At 65.2% G+C, this 22,951-nt stretch overlaps 1 protein-coding gene and 1 long non-coding RNA gene across 9 annotated transcripts in view; both read right to left on the bottom strand.

Annotated features, from left to right (window-relative positions):
• LOC147911328 (uncharacterized) overlaps positions 1–6,811 on the bottom strand; it is a 31,228-nt gene extending 24,417 nt beyond the window's left edge. The window contains exons 1-2 of one of the 2 annotated variants that reach the window (XR_015551177.1): positions 6,464–6,810; positions 4,274–4,473 (exon numbers count right to left, since the gene is read on the bottom strand). This is a non-coding gene — a long non-coding RNA (uncharacterized LOC147911328). Of the gene's footprint in view, positions 1–4,273; positions 4,474–6,463 lie in introns of both variants that reach the window. The other variant, XR_015551178.1, reaches the window with a different exon arrangement.
• LOC147911321 (uncharacterized) overlaps positions 1–22,951 on the bottom strand; it is a 207,098-nt gene that overhangs the window by 137,060 nt on the left and 47,087 nt on the right. The window lies entirely within an intron of this gene.

A 22,951-nucleotide genomic window follows, 5' to 3' on the forward strand; every position in this document is an offset into this window, starting at 1 on the left:
AAAAGGGTAAGAAGCGATCTTAGATGATCTTAGATTTAGTAGCATATACAGGATATTTGAGAGAAAAAAGAGGAAAAGATGAAGAAAGCACATGCTTAACTGAGAAATAGGGAATAACAAAAAACGAGATGTAAAAGAGTCATACTTTCCTGCAATTAATGACATCACAGAAAATTTTAAAAACCAGTTTCCTTAACTCAATGACTTCTAGCCATTCTGGCTTTGTGATTTCACACTTGCCCATCCTCCTGAAAATGTTTCTTAACACAAACTCTGGAAATGTAAAAAGTGACATTTGTTTAAACTCTGAGATGACTGCACAATAAGCTCAACAAACACCATCGTAACTGGTGTTGACGTTAACACTGTTCAATTTATCTAGTGAAGGAAACTGACTGATGTTGATGGCAAGAAATCTCTCTGTATGTGTGTACAGAAACACAACGTTTCCACAAACAGCATCCCATAGTAGAATCCAACAGGACACTAACAGACACATGGTGCACACTGCGCCCTGTGTTCACATTAACTCTGAACTGGTTTTCCTGAAATTTAACAGGTCATTTAGGCTCTAGCTTCTCAAAGCCTTTAAAAAGCCCTTTAAAACTCTGAATTTCTCAAGAGGAGATTTTCATTCAGAACACTTCCGGTGATCACATTCCCTATTCACTGCCTACCCAAAACACTTTAAAAGTTGAGATCCAAAGATTCTCGAACCATAAAACGATAATTAAAATATTTTCTATAAGCCAAGGAAATTGAAGTGTTACAGGTCAACAAAGCTCAATTGCCAGCTAGAGATTAATTCTAAATGGTTAAGACCATTATGGCACATCACTAACAACCTTCCTCACCCTGTAAGAATTTTTCAAGAGCATAATAGATAGAGACTAATTAAAGTGATTCAAAGAAATTCTCAAATTTACATGGACAAACATATTATTAAAAATTTAATCTACAGGCAAGCAGAGAAATTCTTCTGAGTATTAAGCATGTATCAATCATCCAAAAATGAGCAAAATATGATAATATATTTCTGGTCTTTACCCATAAATCTAGTCCTGGAGTAAATCATCATTCAAGATAATTTTAAAATAAAAAATATCTACCCAGGATTTGAAAAATTTGGTTGCAAATAACAACACATCCACCCAGTGAGGAATTGATGCTCTGAAATCTTCCAATAGTATCTTCAGAAAGCTTAACTTCAGTTACATAATAAAATTTGTGCTGAGCTGAAACTGATGTACAGGTGCATCCTGACCCAGATTTCTTAGTAAATAAGTTTCAAAACTGTCCGTTATAGCACAGCCCAAGAGACATTTTCCTATGTATTCTTCTTCCCTTCAGTCAATGGTTATAGAGAGCTTTCTACATGGAAAGAATCAAAAAACCATTTTTGTAGTAGAAAGCTAATTATACCAACCAAAAATGTTAAATGACTTCTTAAGTCTATTTCATTTCATAAACTTCATTTTCATAAAGGAAAAAAGAAACGCTAAAGCAAAAATATATTTAAAAATTCTAGCCAATAAAAATCAAATTTTACTTTAAAAACTATTTACAGTGTATATTAATTTTAAAAGGAGAGCATATTTATCCTCTCATCACTCTATATTAACATTCATAGTTACTGAAACTTTTGTTGTTTGCAAGAAAATCCCTATGTCTATAAAGTTCACCTCCTCACTCTTTTAACTAACTAGGCACAATCTCCCTTCTCTGTACTGCCTTGTTATAAAAGCTTTGCGGAGGGGGTCTCAGGGTTAGTAACAATGACAGTAGAGCAAAGGAAAAGGATAGCATAACAGCAGTAAGGAAGAAAATGAAAGTAAAATAGAAGCAGGTCTTCCTCCTCCTGATAAACAAACACCAAGGCAGTTGAAAGAATTAGATAACTCGACAATCATACTTCTCAGAAGCACATACCTTGTATGGTAGAAATGGTGACTCAGAATAATTACAGAATACGCTTTGCAATTATTTTAAATGAGTATGCATTATAAAAGACTCCTGTAAGTAAATCTGCTTTCACAGGGTTTAACTTTTTTCAACTATACCATCTAATTTGACTTACTACTCACCTTTGCTTTAGATATGGCAGTAAAATATATAAAAGATTACTCGAACAGGTAAGCGGTCAGAACATAACAGCACGCGATCTCTCCGCATACTCAACAAGAGGATTTACTCTCAAGAGGCTTACTTCCTATTTTCCAGGTAGTTTTGTTCCTGTGTCTCCTCTAGGTATTTCTACCTATCAACCATTTCATTGCTCACTAATGAATAAGACAATGTGGGACAATGTGACTCTCCTATTCACTTACTATAGTCAATATACCTGTAGAGATCTGAATCAAAACTGAGATTCAAAAGTCTTCTAATTTACCTCTTAACTCTGGTGATTCATAAAGTTTTAGATAACAGAGTTTGACTAGAATCACCAGAAACTCTGTTATCTAAAATTTTATTACACATTGTAAAAGTGATAGGATGAAACTTCAAAATCATTTAGTTCAACTCTTAATTACTTTACAGTTGAGAAATCATTCAGAGAACTAGTTAGATGGTGTCAACTCAGGTTTTGTAACTCCAGACCAACACTTGTTCTGCTAAATCATGCTGCTTTCCGTAACTACTCCTTCTTCTCTATGATGTTCTTGTTATCCAAACAGTGCACCTGTGAAAGCTGATAAACTCAAGTATTCCTAGAATGACCAGAAAATCCCAAGTCTCAGGTCAAATACATAGACCACTGCTTCATTTTCTACCCCAACATTTTTTCTGAAACACTCCTAACTGCCAAAACTTTCCTGTTTCTTGTCCATCACATTTCTCTATCACTATAATTAATGTTTTAGTTATCTAGTACCCTATGTTACAGAAAACATAATGCTAATCATAATAAGCAAATATTGAGTGCTCATTATATCAGGAACTATATTAAGACCTTGAAATGTAGCATCTCACTTAGTCCTCAACTTCAAATAAGATAAATAATACCGTAATCCCCATTTCAAAACTGCAAAAATCAAAGCCTCAGAAGTTAATTTTTTCTTTTTCTCTCGCTCTCTTTTTTTTTGCGGAGGAAGATCGGCCCTGAGCTAAGATGTGTTGCCAATCTTCCTCTTTTGGCTTGAGGAAGATGCACTCTGAGCTAACATCTGTGCCAGTCTTCCTCTATTTTGTATGTGGGTCGCCGCCACAGCATGGGCACCAATGAGTGATGTAGGTCAGTGCCCAGGAACTGAACCTGGGCCACTGAAGCAGAGCACACCAAACTTAACCACTAGGCCATGGGGCTGGCCCCAGAGGTTAAATAATTTGCCCTAATTCACAGAGCTAACCAGAAGTAGAACCGGGATAAGTAACCAGGCAGTCTCACTCCAATGTCCATACTCCTGATCTCTACATATGATAAGTATATATAACTACATGGACTTTATTATTAATATGCAGATAACTCAAAATTTGGGGGCTACAGAAGAATTTAAAGAGTCTTTGTATTTGAAGAGGCTTCTTTCACATTAAAATAGCTTAATATGGCTTATTCCCATAAACTATATCTTCCTTAAAAAGACATGGCCCAAGTAAGAACTCTTAACTCACTCATATATAATTAAAACTCAAATTAAAGAAAATAGGAGGAAAAAAGAGTTGCAACAATACTTTAACAAATATCCAGATCAGCATTGTCCAAAGGAACTTTTTGTAGTGATAGTAATGTTTTCTATCTGCACCGTCCATCATGGTAGCCACTAGCCACATGGGACTATTCAGCATTTGAAATGTGTCTAGTGTGATTAACTGAATTTTGAATATTGTGTAATTTTAATTAATTTACATTTAAACAGCCACATGTGGCTAGTGGCTACTATATTGGACAGCACAGGTAGAAGATAAAATGCCAGAAAAAGATGAGGAAAGAAATTCTTATTGCCTTTATTTAGAGAGTGCACTAACAGTCAAATCAATTTAAATCTCTTTTCCTACTTGTTCTAGCTTCAGTTATTAACCCAAACAATATATACCTCCAAGGAGATTTAAGTAACCCAAACTTCTATACTTAAATTCTTCTTTGTGTATCTCAAAGGAAAAAAATAACTAAAACCTGTATTATCAACAAAGCTCCTTATATTAGAAACTTTTTACTGTTTGGATACCTAAGAGGAAGAATTTGAACCTGAAAACTGCCATCTACTAAGAAAACTAAAAAGAGTCACACAAGTTTTCCATTCTCTTCATAATAAATACTTGATAATAAAGTGCTTACCTTGATTCTCCACTACTGTTTCTAACACTTTCTTCATCACTGTGTCCATTCATTGTAAATATCAAGAAGTTTTAAAATAAAACATAAATCTTCCCAGTTTAAAAGATGAATATAAATACTGACTCCTCCTTGAATACCAAAAATTCACAGACGAATTTTCTTCAACATTCACAGGTTTCCTGGGACCCTTTTTGATTCACCTAAAGAAAACATATTAGGAAAATAAGAAAACTTCCTATAGAGAAAAAGATAAGTCTATTTAGAACTTATACAAATTTACCTAGGCCAATCAGAAATACCTAGGCTTCCATTAACTACATTCCTGACTACTTACTAGAATTTATAGCACACCAGAGCTTATTTTTGACAGAAGAAATCAGAATATCTGCTGAGTGATAAAACTTTTAGACTAACTGCAGCTGTGTAGCGATACATATATACACATTATGGATAACTAGCTAACTAAAGAAAAATGGTAATATATAACATATACATACATTCCAAGAATAGAAAAAGGAGTCTTATTAGATACTTTGTCAAACCAAGTAAGGGGGGAAAAGGTTACCTTTAATCAAACACTAATTCATATCACCAAGAACTTCATACACTTGAATGAGGCAAAGTTTTGAAAATGCTCACATAAGAACAGAAGAATAAAAGAGTATCATACAATCTTCGCAAAAACTGTACAGGTCAAAATAAATGTGTACTTTCACAGGTAAGCCGACAGTGGAATGAAAAAATTTAAATAATATTTATCCAGGTTGGACTTGTGGAGATTCCATTAAAAAAAAAAAAGGTAATGGAATATACACTATGATTTTTTAAGTAACAGGTTTGGGGCAGAAATCACGGACCAAGACACAGCATTCCCACCTTTCAAGATTTCAGCACAACACTGGAGAGTCACCTACAAGCCATCCACGAATAAACAAAGGAGATCTCTGGCAGGGGAGGGAGAGGAAGAAGCGGGGGAAGGAGACGTCAGATCCTTCCCCAGCCAGAAAGGACCGAGATAACCGAGATAGCCGACTGAGAGCAGAGCTGTCCTCCGACCTCAGCAAAGAGAATTCAGTCCTACGATGATCTCCATTCCACAAAAAAAGAGGAGGAAAACAGGCTGTTGCCAACTTAATCACAGCAAACTCTACATCTAGATCGAGATTTTAATTCTCCAGAGACTAAGGTCCAGTAGACTCTTTGCAAGAACTGGTTATCCAAAAAGTAACTCTTCCACGCAACATTTATTCCTCATGTTAAATACTAATTCCAACCCGTCAAAGAGCTTTACTGTTAAACAAGTCTTAAAAATCTAGGTACTCAAACAAACCGCCTCTTTCCCGAAAGTCTCTCTGCGTTGAGAAAGTTCACTCCTCTTTTCGTTCTTTCCTTTTCACCTTCCTTTCGCTCCTCAAAACGGCTTTCTCTGGACATTCTAACTTCCTTTTTCCCCCTCATCTGCCTTCTCCGAGTCAGTCCTCTTTCTGAGGCCCTTCTCACAGCCCTAAGTTCTGAAGCTCCAGGCGCACGCAGCTCTCTCCAGCCTTTCACGCGTCTTAACAATGAAGTCAAACCTCCCCAACCCTCCTCCCCTGTGCCCGGTCCTTGAACAGTTGCTCTGCTCCTGCTGAGTTTCCGAAGCGGTGCTCGAAAGGAGGCTGGAAACCTTCCTCCTCCCTCCTCTGTCCATCGCAGCTTCGCTCCAGTCAGTCTCCCGGCCGGACGCACACTGCCACCCCCGTCCCTCCCAGGGCCTCCATGCCGGTCTCCGAGTCTCTCTTCCCGCCTCACACTTCCCGCGGCCCCGCTCCGCGCCCTCCCGGGCTCGCCTGCCGCCGCCCTCCTCCTCGCCGCCGCCCCCACGTGCCGGGAGGCCGGGTCGCGGCGGGGGCGACGCGCCGCCAAGCGCTCGCCGCTCGTGCTCCGCGGTTCGCCTCGCGGCCCAGCCGTGCCCACGCCGAGGAGGCCCTGGGCTCCGCCGCCCGCCGGCGCTAGGACGCGCCCGCGGGAGCCGCCTGCGCTCGCCACCACGCGCCCCCGCGCCGAGCCCGCCGCCGCCGCTGCCGCCGCCGCCGCCGCCGCCGCCGCCGCCGCCCCGGCCTTCGCCCGGCGCCCCCGCCCCCGCCCTCCGCCCGGCCGGCTCCCGGCCTCCCCGCCACGTCCTGACCCGCCCGCCGCCCCCTTTCTTACCGGCGGCCGTGCAGGCTTCGCGGGGGCGGAGGGAGCCCACTCAGGTCTCCGCCGTCGGGTGAGTCCTCCGGCTCCGGGCGTCTCGGGGTAAGCAGGAGTCCGTGAGGGGGAGGGGGAGGGGGAAGCACCGGCCCGCGGCTCCCACGCGCGACCCCCTGCGGAGCGGATCCAACGATCCATTCCTTACTGAAGCACCAACGGCGAGGGCAGCCAGAGCGAGAAGGAACGAGCCGTCGTCGTCGCCGCAGCCACGCGCGCTCTCCCGTTCCCGCCGCTTATCGGCTCCCGGCAGCCGCCATAACGCCGAGAGAGCAAGCGCAACCGCCGCCGCCGCCATCGCCTCCGCCTCCCGCGCGACGTAAGCTCCCTGGTCGCTCCCCTTCCCCACTGGGCGCGAGGAGGGCGGACTAGGGGGCGGGCGCGCGCACGCCGAACCTCTCCTTCTGGCGCGCGGGTGGTGGGAGGGGCTACGTTGTGGAGTCGTGGGGCGTAGGAAGAAAGCGATTGGTGCTGAGGTGGGGCGGAGGGTTAGGGTTAGGGTTAGGGTTAGGGTTAGGGTTAGGGATAGGGTTAGGGATAGGGTTAGGGTTAGGGTTAGGGTTAGGGTTAGACAAAGCGTGGGTTAGGGTTAGGGTTTAGGGTTTAGGGTTTAGGGTTAGGGTAGGGTTAGGGTTAGGGTTAGGGTTAGGCTTAGGCTCGAGGTCAGTCAATCCGGGTCCGGGTTCAGGTTCAGGTTCAGGGTCTGGTCCAGGTTCAGGTTCAGGCTGTGGTTAGGTTAGGTTTAGGCTTAGGTGGTTAGGGTGGTTAGGTTAGGTGTTAGGTTAGGTTAGGCTGCTAGGTTAGGCTCAGGGCTCAGGGGTTGGGGCTGGGGTTAGGGTTAGGCAGGCTCAAGAAGAAGAGTGCCCGGTTAGTTAGGGTCTAGGGTCCAGGCCTTTAGGTTCGTTAGGTTAAGGTTATGGTTATGGTCCGTTAGGCCAGCCTTGGCTAGGCTTAGGATTAGTACTTAGGCTAGGCTAGGCTAGGTGGGGCTAGGCTAGGTTAGGGTATAGTTGCTAGTAGGGTAGGGTAGGCTTAGGTATCGGCCAGGGCTTAGGTAGTTGGGGGTTGGGTAGTTCGGGCAGGTTGAGGGTAGGGTTAATAGGTTAGGTTAGGTTAGGTCTAGGAGTTAGTTAGGTGCTAGGGGTTAGGGTTAGGGTTAGGCTTAGGTTCGGTTTAGGTTAGGTTGTATAGGGTTCAGGTTAGGTAAAGAATAGGTCAATAGGCGGTAGGCCAGGGCCTAGGGGTTAGGCTAGGCTAGCTAGGTTAGGTGTTAGGTGTGAGGTTAAAGGGGCTGTGTAGTGTAGGGCAGGTTCGAGGCTGTATGGGCCAAGGGTCCGGGAGGGTGCTGGGTTAGGTGAGGTTAGTTAGGTTGTAAGGTTAGCGCAAGGGCAGTAGGCATAGGGGTAGAGGGTTAGGGGGTAGTAGGCTAGGGGTAGGGGTTAGGTAGGGGCTAGGTTAGTATAGGGTTAGGCTAGCTAGGGTTAGGCAGGTTAGGCAGTGGCTAGGCCAGGCTAGTGCCAGGCCAGGCTAGGCCAGGCCAGTGGCTCTCAGGTTGTGCCAGGCTTAGGTTTGCCAGGCCAGGCTAGGCCAAGCTGGGGCCAGGTTGAGTCTGGGGTTCGTGCAGAAGCTGCAGCAGGCAGGCCAGGTCTCAAGCAGCTAGGCTAGGCAAAGTAGCCAGCTAGGCTAGGCTGTGCCAGGGCCAGGCCGAAGGCTAGGCTAGGTTAGGCCAGGCTCAGGCCAGCCTCGGCCAGCGCTAGGCCAGGCCAGGCTTAGGAGCCCGGCCAAGGGCCTAGGCCAGGGGGCAGGGAGCCAGCAGGCCAGGCCAAGTAAGCCAGGCCAGGCTAGCAGGGCCTCAGCCTCAGCTAGGCCAAGCAGTGCTAGGCCTCAGCCCAGTACTAGCCAGCAGCTAGGCCAGGCTAGCCAGGCTAGGCCAGCAGGCCAGGTTCCAGTAGCTGTGGTTAGGCTAGGGTTGGGTTCAGTTCAGGTTCAGGCTGTGCTAGGTTGCATGAAATAGTTGTAGGGTACCTAGGTTAGGTTAGGTTAGTTAGGCTAGGAAGTTCAATAGGGTTAGGGTTAGGTTCAGGGTTAGGTTCAGCTGCTCACTTATTAGGGGTTGTACGGTTAGGGTTAGGTTTAGTTAGGTTTAGTCAGGTTAGCCTGTGCTAGGTCTGAGGGTTAGTTCAAGTAGGGTTAGGTTAGGTTAGGTTAGGTTAGGCTAGGGGTTCTAGGTTAGGCTTAGGTTCAGGGTTAGTCTGTTAGGGAGGGAGGGCTAGTTAGGGTTAGGTTAGGTTAGGTTAGGCTTAGGTTAGGCTGAGGTTAGGCTAGGTTAGGTTAGAAGAAGAGGTTTAGGTTAGGCTAGGGTTCGAGGCTAGGGTCTGGATAGTCTGGTCTGGTCTCAAGGCTAGGTTCCTGCCTGGTCTAGGGTTCGGCCTGGTTCTAGGCTAGGCTAGGCCCGGCTTAGGTTTAGGGCCTTTAGGGATTTGGGCCTTGGGCCCAGGTTTAGGACTGTAGGTTAGGCTAGGGCTAGGGGCTAGCTATTAGTTAGGGCTAGGCTAGGCTAGGCTAGGCTAGGCTAGGGCTAGGTAGCTAGGCTAGGCTAGGCTAGGCTAGGGCCAGGGCAGCCTAGGCTCAGGGCTAGCCACAGGCTAGGCTAGGCTAGGCCAGGTTAGGCTAAGGCTGTGAGGGTAGGGGCTAGCTTGGGCCTGCCCAGGCTAGCTCGGTGTAGGGCGCTAGAGCTACTAAATAGGGCAATGCAATGTAAATGGGGTTAAGGGATAGGCTAAGGCTCAGGTTAGGCAGAAATGTGGTTAGGGTCAGGCCAGGCTAGGGTTCCAGGCCCAGGCCCGGTCAGGTCAAGGTCAGGTCAGGTTGTGTTAGGTCTAGCTTGGCGGCCAAGGTAAGCCAAGAGGTTAGGCTAGGCCAGGGTTAGGCGGCCAGGCCAAGGCCAGGCCAGGCCAGGCCAGGCCAGGCCAGGGTTCAGGGTTGGTTCGGTCTGCTAGCAGTTGTGCTGTGCTGTGCTGTGCCAGGCCAGGTCTGGCTGCCAGTGCCTGGGTTCAAGCCAGGCCAGGGTTAGAGCCAGGCCAGTGCTGTGCTAGGCCCAGGGGCCAGGGTTAGGGCAGGCCAGGCTAGGCCAGGCTAGGCCAGGCCAGGGCCAGCTCAGGCCAGCTGTGCCCTAGGCCAGGCCAGGCCAGGCCAGGCCAGGCCAGGCCAGGCCAGGCCAGTGCAGGCCAGGCGCTAGGCCAGGCCAGGCCAGGCCAGGCCAAGGGCCAGGCCAGGCTAGGCCAGGCCAGGCCAGGCCAGGCCAGGCCAGGCCAGCAGCCAGGCCAGCCAGCCAGGCTTCAGGCCAGGCCAGGGCCAGGCCAGGCTAGGCCAGGCCAGGCCAGGCCAGGGCTGTGGTGCTGTCTAGGCTTGTGCTAGGCTCAGGCTAGGCCTTAGGCTAGGCTAGGGCTAGGCTAGGCCAGGCTTAGGAGGGCTGAGGCTAGGTTAGCCAGGCTAGCTAGGCTAGGCTAGGCTTAGGCCAGGTTAGGCTAGGCTAGGCTAGGCTTAGGCTAGGCTAGGCTAGGCTGTCTGCCAGGCTAGGTATTAGCTAGGATTAGGGAGGGCTGTGCCAGGCCAGGCTGTGCCAGGCTGCTGGCCAGGCCTGTGTTGTACAGGCTGTGCTGTGCTGTGCTGTGCTGTGCTGTGCTGTGCCAAAGGCCAGGCCAGGCCAGGCTGCCAGGCCAGGCCAGTGCCAGGCCAGGGCCAGGCCAGGCCAGGCTGTGCTGTGCTGTGCCAGGCCAGCCAGGCCAGGCTGTGCCAGCCAGGCCAGGCCAGGCCAGGCCAGGCCAGGCCAGCGCAGCAGGCCAGGCCAGGCCAGGCCAGGCCAGGCCAGGCCAGGCCAGCCAGGCCAGGCCAGGCCAGGCCAGGCCAGGCCAGGCCAGGCCAGGCCAGGCCAGGCCAGGCCAGGCCAGGCCAGGCCAGGCCAGGCCAGGCCAGGCAGGCCAGGCCAGGCCAGGGCCAGGCTAGGCCAGGCCAGGCCAGGCCAGGCCAGGCCAGGCCAGGCCAGGCCAGGCCAGGCCAGGCCAGGCCAGGCTGCCAGGCCAGGCCAGGCCAGGCCAGGCCAGGCCAGGCCAGGCCAGGCCAGGCCAGGCCAGGCCAGGCCAGGCCAGGCCAGGCCAGGCCCAGGCCAGGCCAGGCCAGGCCAGGCCAGGCCAGGCCAGGCCAGGCCAGGCAGAGGCCAGGCCAGGCCAGGCCAGGCCAGGCCAGGCCAGGCCAGGCCAGGCCAGGCCAGGCCAGGCCAGGCCAGGCCAGGCCAGGCCAGGCCAGGCCAGGCCAGGCCAGGCCAGGCCAGGCCAGGCCAGGCCAGGCCAGGCCAGGCCAGGCCAGCAGGCTGGCCAGGCCAGGCCAGGCCAGGCCAGGCCAGGCCAGGCCAGGCCAGGCCAGGCCAGGCCAGGCCAGGCCCAGGCCAGGCCAGGCCAGGCCAGGCCAGGCCAGGCCAGGCCAGGCCAGGCCAGGCCAGGCTGTGCCAGGCCAGGCCAGGCCAGGCCAGGCCAGGCCAGCAGGCCAGGCCAGGCCAGGCCAGGCCAGGCCAGGCCAGGCCAGGCCAGGCCAGGCCAGGCCAGGCCAGGCCAGGCCAGGCCAGGCCAGGCCAGGCCAGGCCAGGCTAGGCCAGGCCAGGCCAGGCCAGGCCAGGCCAGGCCAGGCCAGGCTAGGCCAGGCCAGGCCAGGCCAGGCCAGGCCAGGCCAGGCCAGGCCAGGGCCAGCCAGGCCAGGCCAGGCTAGGCCAGGCCAGGCCAGGCAGCCAGGCCAGGCCAGGCCAGGCCAGGCCAGGCCAGGCCAGGCCAGGCCAGGCCAGGCCAGGCCAGGCCAGGCCAGGCCAGGCCAGGCCAGGCCAGGCCAGGCCAGGCCAGGCCAGGCCAGGCCAGGGCTGTGCCAGGCCAGGCCAGGCCAGGCCAGGCCAGGCCAGGCCAGGCCAGGCCAGGCCAGGCCAGGCCAGGCCAGGCCAGGCCAGGCCAGGCCAGGCCAGGCCAGGCCAGGCCAGGCCAGGCCAGGCCAGGCCAGGCCAGGCCAGGCCAGGCCAGGCCAGGCCAGCCAGGCCAGGCCAGGCCAGGCCAGGCCAGGCCAGGCCAGGCCAGGCCAGGCCAGGCCAGGCCAGGCCAGGCCAGGCCAGGCCAGGCCAGGCCAGGCCAGGCCAGGCCAGGCCAGGCCAGGCCAGGCCCAGGCCAGGCCAGGGCCAGGCCAGGCCAGGCCAGGCCAGGCCAGGCCAGGCCAGGCCAGCCAGGCCAGGCCAGGCCAGGCCAGGCCAGGCCAGGCCAGGCCAGGCCAGGCCAGGCCAGGCCAGGCCAGGCCAGGCCAGGCCAGGGCCAGGCCAGGCCAGGGCCAGGCCAGGCCAGGCCAGGCCAGGCCAGGCCAGGCCAGGCCAGGCCAGGCCAGGCCAGGCCAGGCCAGGCCAGGCTGGGCCAGGCCAGGCCAGGCCAGGCCAGGCCAGGCCAGGCCAGGCCAGGCCAGGCCAGGCCAGGCCAGGCCAGGCCAGGGCTGTGGGCCAGGCCAGGCTGTGCTGTGCCAGGCCAGGCCAGGCCAGGCCAGGCCAGGCCAGGCCAGGCCAGGCCAGGCCAGGCCAGGCCAGGCCAGGCCAGGCCAGGCCAGGCCAGGCCAGGCCAGGCCAGGCCAGGCCAGGCCAGGCCAGGCCAGGCCAGGCCAGGCCAGCCAGGCCAGGCCAGGCCAGGCCAGGCCAGGCCAGGCCAGGCCAGGCCAGGCCAGGCCAGGCCAGGCTGTGCCAGGCTGTGCCAGGCCAGGCCAGGCCAGGCCAGGCCAGGCCAGGCCAGGCCAGGCCAGGCCAGGCCAGGCCAGGCCAGGCCAGGCCAGGCCAGGCCAGGCCAGGCCAGGCCAGGCCAGGCCAGGCCAGGCCAGGCCAGGCCAGGGCCAGGCCAGGCCAGGCCAGGCCAGGCCAGGCCAGGCCAGGCCAGGCCAGGCCAGGCCAGGCCAGCCAGCCAGGCCAGGCCAGGCCAGGCCAGAGGCCAGGCTAGGCCAGGCCAGGCCAGGGCCAGGCCAGGCCAGGCCAGGCCAGGCCAGCCAGGCCAGGCCAGCTAGGCCAGGCCAGGCCAGGCCAGGCCAGGCCAGGCCAGGCCAGGCCAGGCCAGGCCAGGCCAGGGCCAGGCCAGGCCAGGCCAGGCCAGGCCAGGCTAGGTGGCCAGGCCAGGCCAGGCCAGGCCAGGCCAGGCCAGGCCAGGCCAGGCCAGGCCAGGCCAGGCCAGGCCAGGCCAGGCCAGGCCAGGCCAGGCCAGGCCAGGCCAGGCCAGGCCAGGCCAGGCCAGGCCAGGCCAGGCCAGGCTGTGCCAGGCCAGGCCAGGCCAGGCCAGGCCAGGCCAGGCCAGGCCAGGCCAGGCCAGGCCAGGCCAGGCCAGGCCAGGCCAGGCCAGGCCAGGCCAGGCCAGGCCAGGCCAGGCAGGCCAGGCCAGGCCAGGCCAGGCCAGGCCAGGCCAGGCCAGGCCAGGCCAGGCCAGGCCAGGCCAGGCCAGGCCAGGCCAGGCCAGGCCAGGCCAGGGCCAGGCCAGGCCAGGCCAGGCCAGGCCAGGCCAGGCCAGGCCAGGCCAGCCAGGCCAGGCCAGGCCAGGCCAGGCCAGGCCAGGCCAGGCCAGGCCAGGCCAGGCCAGGCCAGGCCAGGCCAGGCCAGGCCAGGCCAGGCCAGGCCAGGCCAGGCCAGGCCAGGCCAGGCCAGGCCAGGCCAGGCCAGGCCAGGCCAGGCCAGGCCAGGCCAGGCAGGCCAGGCCAGGCTGTGCCAGGCCAGGCCAGGCCAGGCCAGGCCAGGCCAGGCCAGGCCAGGCCAGGCCAGGCCAGGCCAGGCCAGGCCAGGCCAGGCCAGGCCAGGCCAGGCCAGGCCAGGCCAGGCTAGGCCAGGCCAGGCCAGGCCAGGCCAGGCCAGGCCAGGCCAGGCCAGGCCAGGCCAGGCCAGGCCAGGCCAGGCCAGGCCAGGCCAGGCCAGGCCAGGCTGCCAGGCCAGGCCAGGCCAGGCCAGGCCAGGCCAGGCCAGGCCAGGCCAGGCCAGGCCAGGCCAGGCCAGGCCAGGCCAGGCCAGGCCAGGCCAGGCCAGGCCAGGCCAGGCCAGGCCAGGCCAGGCCAGGCTGTGGGCCAGGCCAGGCCAGGCCAGGCCAGGCCAGGCCAGGCCAGGCCAGGCCAGGCCAGGCCAGGCCAGGCCAGGCCAGGCCAGGCCAGGCCAGGCCAGGCCAGGCCAGGCCAGGCCAGGCCAGGCCAGGCCAGGCCAGGCCAGGCCAGGCCAGGCCAGGCCAGGCCAGGCCAGGCCAGGCCAGGCCAGGGCCAGGCCAGGCCAGGCCAGGCCAGGCCAGGCCAGGCCAGGCCAGGCCAGGCCAGGCCAGGCCAGGCCAGGCCAGGCCAGGCCAGGCCAGGCCAGGGCCAGGCCAGGCCAGGGCCAGGCCAGGCCAGGCCAGGCCAGGCCAGGCCAGGCCAGGCCAGGCCAGGCCAGGCCAGGCCAGGCCAGGCCAGGCCAGGCCAGGCCAGCCAGGCCAGGCCAGGCCAGGCCAGGCCAGGCCAGGCCAGGCTGTGGCCAGGCCAGGCCAGGCCAGGCCAGGCCAGGCCAGGCCAGGCCAGGCCAGGCCAGGCCAGGCTGTGGCCAGGCCAGGCCAGGCCAGGCCAGGCCAGGCCAGGCCAGGCCAGGCCAGGCAGCCAGGCCAGGCCAGGCCAGGCCAGGCCAGGCCAGGCCAGGCCAGGCTGTGCTGTGCCAGGCCAGGCCAGGCCAGGCCAGGCCAGGCCAGGCCAGGCCAGGCCAGGCCAGGCCAGGCCAGGCCAGGCCAGGCCAGGCCAGGCCAGGCCAGGCCAGGCCAGGCCAGGCCAGGCCAGGCCAGGCCAGGCCAGGCCAGGCCAGGCCAGGCCAGGCCAGGCCAGGCCAGGCCAGGCCAGGCCAGGCCAGGCCAGCCAGGCCAGGCCAGGCCAGCCAGGCCAGGCCAGGCCAGGCCAGGCCAGGCCAGGCCAGGCCAGGCCAGGCCAGGCCAGGCCAGGCCAGGCCAGGCCAGGCCAGGCCAGGCCAGGCCAGGGCCAGGCCAGGCTGTGCCAGGCCAGGCCAGGCCAGGCCAGGCCAGGCCAGGCCAGGCCAGGCCAGGCCAGGCCAGGCCAGGCCAGGCCAGGCCAGGCCAGGCCAGGCCAGGCCAGGCCAGGCCAGGCCAGCCAGGCCAGGCCAGGCCAGGCCAGGCCAGGCCAGGCCAGGCCAGGGCCAGGCCAGGCCAGGCCAGGCCAGGCCAGGCCAGGCCAGGCCAGGCCAGGCCAGGCCAGGCCAGGCCAGGCCAGGCCAGGCCAGGCCAGGCCAGGCCAGGCCAGGCCAGGCCAGGCCAGGCCAGGCCAGGCCAGGCCAGGCCAGGCCAGGCCAGGCCAGGCCAGGCCAGGCCAGGCCAGGCCAGGCCAGGCCAGGCTGTGCTGTGCCAGGCCAGGCCAGGCCAGCCAGGCCAGGCCAGGCCAGGCCAGGCCAGGCCAGGCCAGGCCAGGCCAGGCCAGGCCAGGCCAGGCCAGGCCAGGCCAGGCCAGGCCAGGCCAGGCCAGGCCAGGCCAGGCCAGGCCAGGCCAGGCCAGGCCAGGCCAGGCCAGGCCAGGCCAGGCCAGGCCAGGCCAGGCCAGGCCAGGCCAGGCCAGGCCAGGCCAGGCCAGGCCAGGCCAGGCCAGGCCAGGCCAGGCCAGGCCAGGCCAGGCCAGGCCAGGCCAGGCCAGGCCAGGCCAGGCCAGGCCAGGCCAGGCCAGGCCAGGCCAGGCCAGGCCAGGCCAGGCCAGGCCAGGCCAGGCCAGGCCAGGCCAGGCCAGGCCAGGCCAGGCCAGGCCAGGCCAGGCCAGGCCAGGCCAGGCCAGGCCAGGCCAGGCCAGGCCAGGCCAGGCTAGGCAGGCCAGGCCAGGCCAGGCCAGGCCAGGCCAGGCCAGGCCAGGCCAGGCCAGGCCAGGCCAGGCCAGGCCAGGCCAGGCCAGGCCAGGCTAGGCCAGGCCAGGCCAGGCCAGGCCAGGCCAGGCCAGGCCAGGCCAGGCCAGGCCAGGCCAGGCCAGGCCAGGCCAGGCTCAGGCCAGGCCAGGCCAGGCCAGGCCAGGCCAGGCCAGGCCAGGCCAGGCCAGGCCAGGCCAGGCCAGGCCAGGCCAGGCCAGGCCAGGCCAGGCCAGGCCAGGCCAGGCCAGGCCAGGCCAGGCCAGGCCAGGCCAGGCCAGGCCAGGCCAGGCCAGGCCAGGCCAGGCCAGGGCCAGGCCAGGCCAGGCCAGGCCAGGCCAGGCCAGGCCAGGCCAGGCCAGGCCAGGCCAGGCCAGGCCAGGCCAGGCCAGGCCAGGCCAGGCCAGGCCAGGCCAGGCCAGGCCAGGCCAGGCCCAGGCCAGGCCAGGCCAGGCCAGGCCAGGCCAGGCCAGGCCAGGCCAGGCCAGGCCAGGCCAGGCCAGGCCAGGCCAGGCCAGGCCAGGCCAGGCCAGGCCAGGCCAGGCCAGGCCAGGCCAGGCCAGGCCAGGCCAGGCCAGGCCAGCCAGGCCAGGCCAGGCCAGGCCAGGCCAGGCCAGGCCAGGCCAGGCCAGGCCAGGCCAGGCCAGGCCAGGCCAGGCCAGGCCAGGCCAGGCCAGGCCAGGCCAGGCCAGGCCAGGCCAGGCCAGGCCAGGCCAGGCCAGGCCAGGCCAGGCCAGGCCAGGCCAGGCCAGGCCAGGCCAGGCCAGGCCAGGCCAGGCCAGGCCAGGCCAGGCCAGGCCAGGCCAGGCCAGGCCAGGCCAGGCTCAGGCCAGGCCAGGCCAGGCCAGGCCAGGCCAGGCCAGGCCAGGCCAGGCCAGGCCAGGCCAGGCCAGGCCAGGCCAGGCCAGGCCAGGCCAGGCCAGGCCAGGCCAGGCCAGGCCAGGCCAGGCCAGGCCAGGCCAGGCCAGGCCAGGCCAGGCCAGGCCAGGCCAGGCCAGGCCAGGCCAGGCCAGGCCAGGCCAGGCCAGGCCAGGCCAGGCCAGGCCAGGCCAGGCCCAGGCCAGGCCAGGCCAGGCCAGGCCAGGCCAGGCCAGGCCAGGCCAGGCCAGGCCAGGCCAGGCCAGGCCAGGCCAGGCCAGGCCAGGCCAGGCCAGGCCAGGCCAGGCCAGGCCAGGCCAGGCCAGGCCAGGCCAGGCCAGGCCAGGCCAGGCCAGGCCAGGCCAGGCCAGGCCAGGCCAGGCCAGGCCAGGCCAGGCCAGGCCAGGCCAGGCCAGGCCAGGCCAGGCCAGGCCAGGCCAGGCCAGGCCAGGCCAGGCCAGGCCAGGCTGTGCCAGGCCAGGCCAGGCCAGGCCAGGCCAGGCCAGGCCAGGCCAGGCCAGGCCAGGCCAGGCCAGGCCAGGCCAGGCCAGGCCAGGCCAGGGCCAGGCCAGGCCAGGCCAGGCCAGGCCAGGCCAGGCCAGGCCAGGCCAGGCCAGGCCAGGCCAGGCCAGGCCAGGCCAGGCCAGGCCAGGCCAGGCCAGGCCAGGCCAGGCCAGGCCAGGCCAGGCCAGGCCAGGCCAGGCCAGGCCAGGCCAGGCCAGGCCAGGCCAGGCCAGGCCAGGCCAGGCCAGGCCAGGCCAGGCCAGGCCAGGCCAGGCCAGGCCAGGCCAGGCCAGGCCAGGCCAGGCCAGGCCAGGCCAGGCCAGGCCAGGCCAGGCCAGGCCAGGCCAGGCCAGGCCAGGCCAGGCCAGGCCAGGCCAGGCCAGGCCAGGCCAGGCCAGGCCAGGCCAGGCCAGGCCAGGCCAGGCCAGGCCAGGCCAGGCCAGGCCAGGCCAGGCCAGGCCAGGCCAGGCCAGGCCAGGCCAGGGCCAGGCCAGGCCAGGCCAGGCCAGGCCAGGCCAGGCCAGGCCAGGCCAGGCCAGGCCAGGCCAGGCCAGGCCAGGCCAGGCCAGGCCAGGCCAGGCCAGGCCAGTGCCAGGCCAGGCCAGGCCAGGCCAGGCCAGGCCAGGCCAGGCCAGGCCAGGCCAGGCCAGGCCAGGCCAGGCCAGGCCAGGCCAGGCCAGGCCAGGCCAGGCCAGGCCAGGCCAGGCCAGGCCAGGCCAGGCCAGGCCAGGCCAGGCCAGGCCAGGCCAGGCCAGGCCAGGCCAGGCCAGGCCAGGCCAGGCCAGGCCAGGCCAGGCCAGGCCAGGCCAGGCCAGGCCAGGCCAGGCCAGGCCAGGCCAGGCCAGGCCAGGCCAGGCCAGGCCAGGCCAGGCCAGGCCAGGCCAGGCCAGGCCAGGCCAGGCCAGGCCAGGCCAGGCCAGGCCAGGCCAGGCCAGGCCAGGCCAGGCCAGGCCAGGCCAGGCCAGGCCAGGCCAGGCCAGGCCAGGCCAGGCCAGGCCAGGCCAGGCCAGGCCAGGCCAGGCCAGGCCAGGCTAGGCCAGGCCAGGCCAGGCCAGGCCAGGCCAGGCCAGGCCAGGCCAGGCCAGGCCAGGCCAGGCCAGGCCAGGCCAGCCAGGCCAGGCCAGGCCAGGCCAGGCCAGGCCAGGCCAGGCCAGGCCAGGCCAGGCCAGGCCAGGCAGGCCAGGCCAGGCCAGGCCAGGCCAGGCCAGGCCAGGCCAGGCCAGGCCAGGCCAGGCCAGGCCAGGCCAGGCCAGGCCAGGCCAGGCCAGGCCAGGCCAGGCCAGGCCAGGCCAGGCCAGGCCAGGCCAGGCCAGGCCAGGCCAGGCCAGGCCAGGCCAGGCCAGGCCAGGCCAGGCCAGGCCAGGCCAGGCCAGGCCAGGCCAGGCCAGGCCAGGCCAGGCCAGGCCAGGCCAGGCCAGGCCAGGCCAGGCCAGGCCAGGCTCAGGCCAGGCCAGGCCAGGCCAGGCCAGGCCAGGCCAGGCCAGGCCAGGCCAGGCCAGGCCAGGCCAGGCCAGGCCAGGCCAGGCCAGGCCAGGCCAGGCCAGGCCAGGCCAGGCCAGGCCAGGCCAGGCCAGGCCAGGCCAGGCCAGGCCAGGCCAGGCCAGGCCAGGCCAGGCCAGGCCAGGCCAGGCCAGGCCAGGCCAGGCCAGGCCAGGCCAGGCCAGGCCAGGCCAGGCCAGGCCAGGCCAGGCCAGGCCAGGCCAGGCCAGGCCAGGCCAGGCCAGGCCAGGCCAGGCCAGGCCAGGCCAGGCCAGGCCAGGCCAGGCCAGGCCAGGCCAGGCCAGGCCAGGCCAGGCCAGGCCAGGCCAGGCCAGGCCAGGCCAGGCCAGGCTAGGCCAGGCCAGGCCAGGCCAGGCCAGGCCAGGCCAGGCCAGGCCAGGCCAGGCCAGGCCAGGCCAGGCCAGGCCAGGCCAGGCCAGGCCAGGCCAGGCCAGGCCAGGCCAGGCCAGGCCAGGCCAGGCCAGGCCAGGCCAGGCCAGGCCAGGCCAGGCCAGGCCAGGCCAGGCCAGGCCAGGCCAGGCCAGGCCAGGCCAGGCCAGGCCAGGCCAGTGCCAGGCCAGGCCAGGCCAGGCCAGGCCAGGCCAGGCCAGGCCAGGCCAGGCCAGGCCAGGCCAGGCCAGGCCAGGCCAGGCCAGGCCAGGCTGTGCCAGGCCAGGCCAGGCCAGGCCAGGCCAGGCCAGGCCAGGCCAGGCCAGGCCAGGCCAGGCCAGGCCAGGCCAGGCCAGGCCAGGCCAGGCCAGGCCAGGCCAGGCCAGGCCAGGCCAGGCCAGGCCAGGCCAGGCCAGGCCAGGCCAGGCCAGGCCAGGCCAGGCCAGGCCAGGCCAGGCCAGGCCAGGCCAGGCCAGGCCAGGCCAGGCCAGGCCAGGCCAGGCCAGGCCAGGCCAGGCCAGGCCAGGCCAGGCCAGGCCAGGCCAGGCCAGGCCAGGCCAGGCCAGGCCAGGCCAGGCCAGGCCAGGCCAGGCCAGGCCAGGCCAGGCCAGGCCAGGCCAGGCCAGGCCAGGCCAGGCCAGGCCAGGCCAGGCCAGGCCAGGCCAGGCCAGGCCAGGCCAGGCCAGGCCAGGCCAGCTGTGCCAGGCCAGGCCAGGCCAGGCCAGGCCAGGCCAGGCCAGGCCAGGCCAGGCCAGGCCAGGCCAGGCCAGGCCAGGCCAGGCCAGGCCAGGCCAGGCCAGGCCAGGCTAGGCCAGGCCAGGCCAGGCCAGGCCAGGCCAGGCCAGGCTGTGCAGGCCAGGCCAGGCCAGGCCAGGCTGTGCAGGCCAGGCCAGCTGTGCTGTGCCAGGCCAGGCTGTGCTGTGCCAGGCCAGGCCAGGCCAGGCCAGGCTGTGCCAGGCTGTGCTGTGCCAGGCTGTGCCAGGCCAGGCTGTGCCAGGCCAGGCCAGGCCAGGCCAGGCCAGGCCAGGCTGTGCCAGGCCAGGCCAGGCCAGGCCAGGCCAGGCCAGGCCAGGCCAGGCCAGGCCAGGCCAGGCCAGGCCAGGCCAGGCCAGGCCAGGCCAGGCCAGGCCAGGCCAGGCCAGGCCAGGCCAGGCCAGGCCAGCCAGGCCAGGCCAGGCCAGGCCAGGCCAGGCCAGGCCAGGCCAGGCCAGGCCAGGCCAGGCCAGGCCAGGCCAGGCCAGGCCAGGCCAGGCCAGGCCAGGCCAGGCCAGGCCAGGCCAGGCCAGGCCAGGCCAGGCCAGGCCAGGCCAGGCCAGGCCAGGCCAGGCCAGGCCAGGGCCAGGCCAGGCCAGGCCAGGCCAGGCCAGGCCAGGCCAGGCCAGGCCAGGCCAGGCCAGGCCAGGCCAGGCCAGGCCAGGCCAGGCCAGGCCAGGCCAGGCCAGGCCAGGCCAGGCCAGGCCAGGCCAGGCCAGGCCAGGCCAGGCCAGGCCAGGCCAGGCCAGGCCAGGCCAGGCCAGGCCAGGCCAGGCCAGGCCAGGCCAGGCCAGGCCAGGCCAGGCCAGGCCAGGCCAGGCCAGGCCAGGCCAGGCCAGGCCAGGCCAGGCCAGGCCAGGCCAGGCCAGGCCAGGCCAGGCCAGGCCAGGCCAGGCCAGGCCAGGCCAGGCCAGGCCAGGCCAGGCCAGGCCAGGCCAGGCCAGCCAGGCCAGGCCAGGCCAGGCCAGGCCAGGCCAGGCCAGGCCAGGCCAGGCCAGGCCAGGCCAGGCCAGGCCAGGCCAGGCCAGGCCAGGCCAGGCCAGGCCAGGCCAGGCCAGGCTGTGCCAGGCCAGGCCAGGCCAGGCCAGGCCAGGCCAGGCCAGGCCAGGCCAGGCCAGGCCAGGCCAGGCCAGGCCAGGCCAGGCCAGGCCAGGCCAGGCCAGGCCAGGCCAGGCCAGGCCAGGCCAGGCCAGGCCAGGCCAGGCCAGGCCAGGCCAGGCCAGGCCAGGCCAGGCCAGGCCAGGCCAGGCCAGGCCAGGCCAGGCCAGGCCAGGCCAGGCCAGGCCAGGCCAGGCCAGGCCAGGCCAGGCCAGGCCAGGCCAGGCCAGGCCAGGCCAGGCCAGGCCAGGCCAGGCCAGGCCAGGCCAGGCCAGGCCAGGCCAGGCCAGGCCAGGCCAGGCCAGGCCAGGCCAGGCCAGGCCAGGCCAGGCCAGGCCAGGCCAGGCCAGGCCAGGCCAGGCCAGGCCAGGCCAGCCAGGCCAGGCCAGGCCAGGCCAGGCAGGCCAGGCCAGGCCAGGCCAGGCCAGGCCAGGCCAGGCCAGGCCAGGCCAGGCCAGGCCAGGCCAGGCCAGGCCAGGCCAGGCCAGGCCAGGCCAGGCCAGGCCAGGCCAGGCCAGGCCAGGCCAGGCCAGGCCAGGCCAGGCCAGGCCAGGCCAGGCCAGGCCAGGCCAGGCCAGGCCAGGCCAGGCCAGGCCAGGCTGTGCCAGGCCAGGCCAGGCCAGGCCAGGCCAGGCCAGGCCAGGCCAGGCCAGGCCAGGCCAGGCCAGGCCAGGCCAGGCCAGGCCAGGCCAGGCCAGGCCAGGCCAGGCCAGGCCAGGCCAGGCCAGGCCAGGCCAGGCCAGGCCAGGCCAGGCCAGGCCAGCCAGGCCAGGCCAGGCCAGGCCAGGCCAGGCCAGGCCAGGCCAGGCCAGGCCAGGCCAGGCCAGGCCAGGCCAGGCCAGGCCAGGCCAGGCCAGGCCAGGCCAGGCCAGGCCAGGCCAGGCCAGGCCAGGCCAGGCCAGGCCAGGCCAGGCCAGGCCAGGCCAGGCCAGGCCAGGCCAGGCCAGGCCAGGCCAGGCCAGGCCAGGCCAGGCCAGGCCAGGCCAGGCCAGGCCAGGCCAGGCCAGGCCAGGCCAGGCCAGGCCAGGCCAGGCCAGGCCAGGCCAGGCCAGGCCAGGCCAGGCCAGGCCAGGCCAGGCCAGGCCAGGCCAGGCCAGGCCAGGCCAGGCCAGGCCAGGCCAGGCCAGGCCAGGCCAGGCCAGGCCAGGCCAGGCCAGGCCAGGCCAGGCCAGGCCAGGCCAGGCCAGGCCAGGCCAGCCAGGCCAGGCCAGGCCAGGCCAGGCCAGGCCAGGCCAGGCCAGGCCAGGCCAGGCCAGGCCAGGCCAGGCCAGGCCAGGCCAGGCCAGGCCAGGCCAGGCCAGGCCAGGCCAGGCCAGGCCAGGCCAGGCCAGGCCAGGCCAGGCCAGGCCAGGCCAGGCCAGGCCAGGCCAGGCCAGGCCAGGCCAGGCCAGGCCAGGCCAGGCCAGGCCAGGCCAGGCCAGGCCAGGCCAGGCCAGGCCAGGCCAGGCCAGGCCAGGCCAGGCCAGGCCAGGCCAGGCCAGGCCAGGCCAGGCCAGGCCAGGCCAGGCCAGGCCAGGCCAGGCCAGGCCAGGCCAGGCCAGGCCAGGCCAGGCCAGGCCAGGCCAGGCCAGGCCAGGCCAGGCCAGGCCAGGCCAGGCCAGGCCAGGCCAGGCCAGGCCAGGCCAGGCCAGGCCAGGCCAGGCCAGGCCAGGCCAGGCCAGGCCAGGGCCAGGCCAGGCCAGGCCAGGCCAGGCCAGGCCAGGCCAGGGCCAGGCCAGGCCAGGCCAGGCCAGGCCAGGCCAGGCCAGGCCAGGCCAGGCCAGGCCAGGCCAGGCCAGGCCAGGCCAGGCCAGGCCAGGCCAGGCCAGGCCAGGCCAGGCCAGGCCAGGCCAGGCCAGGCCAGGCCAGGCCAGGCCAGGCCAGGCCAGGCCAGGCCAGGCTGTGCTGTGCTGTGCCAGGCCAGGCCAGGCCAGGCCAGGCCAGGCCAGGCCAGGCCAGGCCAGGCCAGGCCAGGCCAGGCCAGGCCAGGCTGTGCCAGGCCAGGCCAGGCCAGGCCAGGCCAGGCCAGGCCAGGCCAGGCCAGGCCAGGCCAGGCCAGGCCAGGCCAGGCCAGGCCAGGCCAGGCCAGGCCAGGCCAGGCCAGGCCAGGCCAGGCCAGGCCAGGCCAGGCCAGGCCAGGCCAGGCCAGGCCAGGCCAGGCCAGGCCAGGCCAGGCCAGGCCAGGCCAGGCCAGGCCAGGCCAGGCCAGGCCAGGCCAGGCCAGGCCAGGCCAGGCCAGGCCAGGCCAGGCCAGGCCAGGCCAGGCCAGGCCAGGCCAGGCCAGGCCAGGCCAGGCCAGGCCAGGCCAGGCCAGGCCAGGCCAGGCCAGGCCAGGCCAGGCCAGGCAGGCCAGGCCAGGCCAGGCCAGGCCAGGCCAGGCCAGGCCAGGCCAGGCCAGGCCAGGCCAGGCCAGGCCAGGCCAGGCCAGGCCAGGCCAGGCCAGGCCAGGCCAGCCAGGCCAGGCCAGGCCAGGCCAGGCCAGGCCAGGCCAGGCCAGG

The sequence above is a fragment of the Ceratotherium simum genome, unplaced genomic scaffold, assembly GCF_057802395.1.
Source record: "Ceratotherium simum simum isolate JZ-2026a unplaced genomic scaffold, ASM5780239v1 HiC_scaffold_43, whole genome shotgun sequence".
Lineage (NCBI taxonomy): Eukaryota > Metazoa > Chordata > Mammalia > Perissodactyla > Rhinocerotidae > Ceratotherium > Ceratotherium simum.